Source organism: Cebus imitator, unplaced genomic scaffold (genome assembly GCF_001604975.1).
Source record: "Cebus imitator isolate Cc_AM_T3 unplaced genomic scaffold, Cebus_imitator-1.0 Scaffold81, whole genome shotgun sequence".
Classification (NCBI taxonomy): domain Eukaryota; kingdom Metazoa; phylum Chordata; class Mammalia; order Primates; family Cebidae; genus Cebus; species Cebus imitator.
In genome coordinates this window covers 6,469,776-6,476,692 of record NW_016107396.1, presented here as the reverse complement: position 1 = coordinate 6,476,692, position 6,917 = coordinate 6,469,776, and positions in this window count along the sequence as shown.

The following is a 6,917-nucleotide window of genomic DNA, read 5'->3' as shown; positions in this document are numbered from 1 at the left end:
CATCTTATTTACTGAAGGTGGAGAAAGGATGTGGAAGTAGGGGTTATGGGTTCTCAAAAGTGGATTTAGAGGTTTTTTTTTTATCACCGTTTTGTGATATAGTTCACTGAGCACTTACATAGATTAACAGTTACAAGTTTCTATAAATCAGTTAGAATATAGTCATTTGATTCTAAATCAGTTGGAATATAGTCAGCTTCAGGGAAGGAATTTTCAACAAGTGCAACCTTTGATTGTTTTTACTATGGGAACTTACAGTGATATAATTGACAACATTATAACAATAACAGGTAAAGTATATAAGGAACTCTCAAATGCCTTACGGAACTCTTTGAAAATGTGGTTAGCCAATTGATTCAACTTTTATAGGTTTATATGCTCTCATATAAACCAATTTTTAAAAACCCTTGGAAACACATTTTTTAGTAGAAGTTCTCATTTACTTATGAAGATTAATAATCAAATTACTACAATTAATATCCATTTGGTCTTTTCATTAGTCTTAATATCTAGCCATGTGTAACACTAATTCATCTAGCCAATTTAAAACAAGGCTAATTCATAACCTGTCTTAAAAATGTTTGAAGTAGTATCAAGAACATTGTTTATGCATGTTATGATACATGTTATGTGGAACTGTAAAATTATTATCATGAGTATTTTAAACTGTGCTTACTTAGCTAGAAGAGAATAAAATAAAAATGAAAAAATACTGTCAAATTTTGCCTCTCTGGACTTTTTAAGTAGTACTAAAACCAGAAATTCAAATGAAAGGTGTTTTGTAAACACCTTTCATGGTTGATCAGTGTATGAAAGGTATACTGTGGTGATGTAAACACACCTCTTTCAGATAAAGAATCTGAGGTTAAGAGCACAGCCTTTATTACTGTAACACTTATAACTTAATATACTTCCAGATTTTGATATGAAAAAGTCATTTACAAAAGCTGGTGCCCACAACTTTCATTAATTTTTTTAGTATGCACTAGGTACAAGTACTCCAAGTCACTATAATGAAACTGATACTCTTTGATTCATCTGTTTATGAATCAGCTCTCATTCTTGCAATATAAATACAAACAATAGATCTGACTCAACCGAAATCAACTTAATAAAAATATCTAAGTCCTCTTTTGATTGAGGAGAATGAGATCCTCATATGATTAGTTATTTAAAATCACAAAAATAGAGATGGATTCATAATAATTATGCATTATTTAAACCAACCCTTAAGGCAAATATCTTTTAAGTATAATATTTTCTATTCATATGAAAATATTGTGGTTTCAACATAGTGAAACCCGTCTCTACTCTGAAGCTTAAAATCTTCCTCCTTCTCAACCAGTTCCTTTTAGTTTTCCCCATCTTCATTAATGGCAACTCCAATCTTTCCGTTGCTCAGGGCGAAAATCTTGGAGTCATCCTTGAGTCCTGTCTCTCATACTTCATATCTAACCTATTAACAAACTTTGTTTGCAGTACCTTCCAAATATATTCAGAATTTGACCACTTCTCATCACTGCTGTCACCTTGGCCAAGTTATCATCATCTCTTATCTAGATTGCAGGAGAAGCTTCCTATCTCCTCGCTTTTGTCTTTTCCCACCCTATTGTCTTCTCTCAACACATTTACACATTCAACAAACAGAACACGTATGGTTGAGTGTTCTGTCAGACCCACAGATCCTAAACACTACCCTCAGATACATGGAAAAGTTTTAGCACCAGGTTGTACCCTTGAAGGGGCCTGAAACAGAAATCAGTTCATTCTTTTCAGTGCCCAGTGTCTCAGTCTTTGCAGATACTCATTCTCTCTTGCCTTTGAGTATTACTGGAAACTCCTGACTGGATTTCATGCCTGCAGATGCTCCCATTTTAACACAGCCTCATTCTTCCTAAATACCTAAGTTACTAAATTGATCATGCAATTTTCTTAAGAAAATTTTACTATTTACCCTGAAGATAATTTATCAGCCTTTTCAGCTTTGTTTCCTGCACTTAGACCAATGTACTAGCCACTTTTACTGCTACAACTAAACGGGGCACAGCTTTGAAAATCTGTTCCCATTGCCGGATGCGGTGGCTCACGCCTGTAATCCCAGCACTTTGGGAGGCTGAGGCACATGAATCACCTGAGGTCAGGAGTTTGAGACCAGCATGGCCAACATAGTGAAACCCTATCTCTACTAAAAATGCAAAAATATTAGCTGAGCGTGGTGGTGTGCGTCTGCAATCCCAGCTACTTGGGAGGCTGAGGCAGGAGAATTGCTTGAACCAGGGAGGCAGAGGTTGCAGTGAGCTGAGATTGCGCCATTGAACTCCAGCCTGGGCAACAAGAGTGAAACTCCATCTCAAAAAAAAAAAAAAGAAAGAAAGAAAGAAAGAAAATCTGTTCCCATTAAAGTCCAGGTTCAAATGTTTCCTAATCTATGAAGGCTTCACTGAAACTTCTTATCCTCAACCTCAGCAATATTGTTTCTTCAGCCTCAGTTCATGGTATTTTGTTTATCTTCCTAGAATAGACCTTATACAGTGTAGCCAAGATGTAGTAAGGTATTTCTTGCCACTAGATTTTGAGCTGCTTTGAGGCTGGGGGATTTATTTTTAAATTTGTCTTTGCATCTTCATTGCCTTAGCCTAGTGACTGACTCATATTTCTGGTAGGTAAATCTGTTTTAATCTCTTGAGTTCCCTAAAGTGTTACAATAACAAACCAAAATCTGATTGAAGACCCTAATTTCAGGCAACTTTCAATCCAAAAATAAAGGGTATAACCTAGATGTCAGCTGGACCTTCCTGGCATTATGTCCTTCAGGTCAATATCCACCACCTATATATAACTCAATTGTGAAATTTCTGAGTTTCCAAGAATTCATCCACGCTAGGTATTTCAAGCATTTAATAGCCAAACTTTTTCAGGGCTATATAGCTCCTGCCATCTTCCTTACTGTCTTCCTCTACTTATTCATTGCTTTTGGAACACATTTCTCATACTTTCTCATTAGACATGTTTTAACTTTCTCTGAAGCCCTAGTTCTAGCCAACATACCTGACCCATAAGAAATCACCTAACTTAAGCAGGATTATTCAAGATATTTTCTCAGCTAAAAGGATTCTCTCAAGATTAATTATCAATCCAGCTTGTAAAAGATTTTCTTGTTACATCTTCCTCTGAGAAAAATATTTGCAACACTTTGCAAATTTATCATATAAATTCACTCCTCAAAGGCGGTTAGAAGACAACAAAACATGCTATTTATCTATGGTACCTGAGCCTCCTGGGATTGAAAGCGCATTCAGCCATCCTTCTTTTCCTCAGGCAGTTGCCCTTAAACTTTCATGTGCTTCAGAACCACTTGGTGGGCTTCTTTAAAACAAACTCCTAGACCTACTCCCAGAATTTCTGACTCAGCAGGTTTGGGATTTGGGGAGAATTCTGTATTTCTAAATGGATTCCAAGTGATACTGATGCTGCCTGTCCCAGGACCACACTTTGACAACTCCTGCCATAAGTGGTGCTTAAATTTGGCTGCACATAAAATCAACAACTGGAGGGCTTTTAAAAATCTTTATGTCAAGGCCACACCCCAGCCAAATAAAATTTGAATCTCTTGGGATAGATTCCAGGTCTCGGTATCTTTACTTAATCCTGTAGGGCACAGGTTCTGAAACGGGTGCGCATTGTAATTACCTAAAAAAAACTTTTTAGGTAATTACAATGCGCACCCGTTTCAGAACCTGTGCCCTACAGGATTAAGTAAAATTCCCCTTTGGGCCTTGTTATGGTAGACTCTCAAGAAAAGTCCTTTTATGGGACCTGAGACTATCTATACTATATAATTTTCCTACTCATGAGAAGCAAATAGGAACAAGAGATGGGGATTACGGGGAATTGTGCTTAAACAAGAATCTGTGTGATTTAACAAGCATCTAGAAGATGAGAGGCATACCTACTTTAAATTACTTGCCAGAAGCCTTTCTTTGTTTAGAAATCATGATTGCTTCTGATTTTAGGAAGGAAGGGAGGACAAAAGACGTGGCTCAGATGAGGCAAATGTGCTGTAATCTTTTGTTACCTCTGGTTCAAATGTTCTGCCAAGGAAAGTGATAAATGGCATCCCATTCAAAGACTTCTTGAGTTTCCAGCCTGTTTCCCTTCACATTTTTTCTATGCATAGAAACTGCTTTACAGGTAGCATATTAGAGAGCATAGTTTGCAGCGAGGAATTCAAGTTTGTTTTGGGGAGTCTTTTGACTAAAGAATGGGATCTACATTTCTCCACTTCTGGGAATCTTGTTGGAAATTTGACCTCAAGTAGCTGAGACATACTTAAGTCAACTCCAGCTGCTTAAGTCTGAATTGGTGCCTCAGAATTCCAACTCATACAGGCTTATTTCCTTAGAGTAGGCAGTATTATTTCTCTCTTTCCAAAATTATCTTCATTTAGATTGACAATAGGGGAGACCCCCTCTGGGACATCAAGAAATTCAAACTTCAGTAATGCTTTGCTATGGTAAATTCTGTGCAATTCTTATATAATCTATTCCAATGAAATTTTATTCTCCAAACTAATCAGAAGCCTCTTTTTACTAATTGCAAAAATCATAGTCAATACGTACGAAGAGAACTTTTCTCTCTCTTATGGTGTACAAATCCCTATGGTTCTTTGTGATACCTAGACCCTTTTCAAGTGTTAGATGTTCAGCCTGAAACAGATGCATTGGCAGTTTTGATACTACATATGACCTCTGCTGCTGGGACCTGTTAACTTTTTTCATTTATCTGAGTGTGTCCTACTATCCTCAGTACTTAAGTGACATATTAAAACCAAAACTCAAAAATCCGCTTTCCAATTTCTGATCCTTACTTCCCTGGAATGCCCTCTGCATTTTTAGTTATAGGGGGACTATACCAGAAGCTTTACTTTTTGCACAATAGCTGTCTCACAGAAGGAGCCAGGTTCTAAGAAGTCTGCCCTAGAAGATGTAACATGGATGGAACTTTGGATCAGTTCCCAGAAGTCAGACTATGAACCTCTTTGCTCCTTAAAGTTAAAAAAAAAAAAAAAAAAAAAAAAAAGTCTCTGGATGCTAGTTTGACCACCAACTTCCAAAGTCCTTACTCTGCTGCTACACTCTTATAAGCTCAAAAACTTTGAACAGGTCTGGCTGTGGGTCCTAGAAAGGCAGTTTAATTGATGTCACAGTAGTGCCATACTAACTTTAGTGGCCTATGCAAGGTTAATCTGTACTTCCCCAGACCATGTATCCAACAATTTAGATTCGTGATGTAAATACTCACCTGCTTATTTCTGAGGCAGAAATTTAGTATAGATTTAGTCTTGAACTGTAGCACAAAGGTGCTAGATGAAAAATCAGTGACATCTGATTTCATTTGGGTTCTCCAGGCCTGTAGTCTCATTTGTTGCCTCTATATGGCATCATATTAATCCAGGCATAAAAATCAGCAATTCTTTGATAGTCTGTATAACATTGCCCCCATCAAAATACCATACGTTTGGTAATTTTGCTGAAGATTTGACAAGTACTGGGGATGGGGCATATCAAGCACTGCACATCATTCCCCCAACATTTCATTGGTTTTCTGTCCCAACCTTAGCCTCTCTTCTCAAATAGTAAACAACTTTCTTTTCTTGTCTCAAAGTACTTTTATCCCCTTTTCTGAAGTTTTGGGGTCAAGAGACATCTATGCTTCTGAGAGTGACTTAGCACAAGTGAGACATATTCCTAACAAAAACAGATCTTTTGCTGACAAAAATTCTCATGTGATTTTCTTAAGAGAAGAAAAATGTCCTCAAGTGCCAATTATTGGCCCCATTCACTATGCCAGATGTTATATTCAACACTTTATGAACATTATTCCACTTAATCCTTGTAATAGTCCTTTGCAGGAGGCAGTGTTTTTCCATTTTCAGTAAAACTCAGGACAGAGAAGTTAAAAGGATATAGGTGGTAAATGGTGGAAATGAGGTTTGAATCTAATATTGACACCACAGCTTGTGTTCTTAATCACTACACTACGCATCAACTACTTTTCTGGCACATGCTGCTGGGGATATGCCAGATACTCTTTTGCATCTTGTGCAATACCACAGAGAAATGCGAAAGAAAGATATCTCAATAGGGCAAAGGGCTCAGTACTCTCAAAAGCAGAAACAGCCCGGAGGGAGGCCTTGAACCTACAATTCTAGCACTTTGGAAGACTAGGGTGGGAGGATCCCCTAAGCCCAGTTCAAGGTTACAGTGAGCTATGTCTGCACCACTGCACTAACCCAGGTGACAGAGCAAGACTCTCTCAAAAAGAAAAAAAAGTCACATATATACATAGAATATGAAATTAAAATCTATTTTATAAACTATCTGTTACTATGAAATCTGTGCCAGTGTGAACTTTCTCCAAGTTTTAATTTATGGTTGTGAATTTAGTCTTAGGTCTAACAAATAACACAACCTAAGAATTATGCCGTACTTTGAGGAAGATATGCTTTTGGTTTTTGTTAAGGATAGAGTGAACCATAAGAGATTATCTCAGACCACATGCCTTATAAGGCATGTGCTCTCGAAAAGTCGTTACATAAATACGAAAAGTATACTAAGTGTTAAATGACCAGCTAAATCAGGGCCCGAAGGCTGTGCTGGTTAGACAGGTCTGCAAGGAAATGGTGAAATTTCAGTCCAGTTTTGAAGAACAGGATTTAAAGGGTTGTAGAGAAAGCTGGAAATACATTCCAAGTGGGAAGATCATTGGGAAATATACTGTCTTATTATGACAGGCTTCTCCTGAAAACCACGCGGCCCCGCCCACCAGCTCCTAGCGCTGAACTATCGCAACCACCTGGCACTCCCAGGTGAGGAAGCCTCTCTTCACAGCAACCACGGTTTCGGACTCCGCGCGCA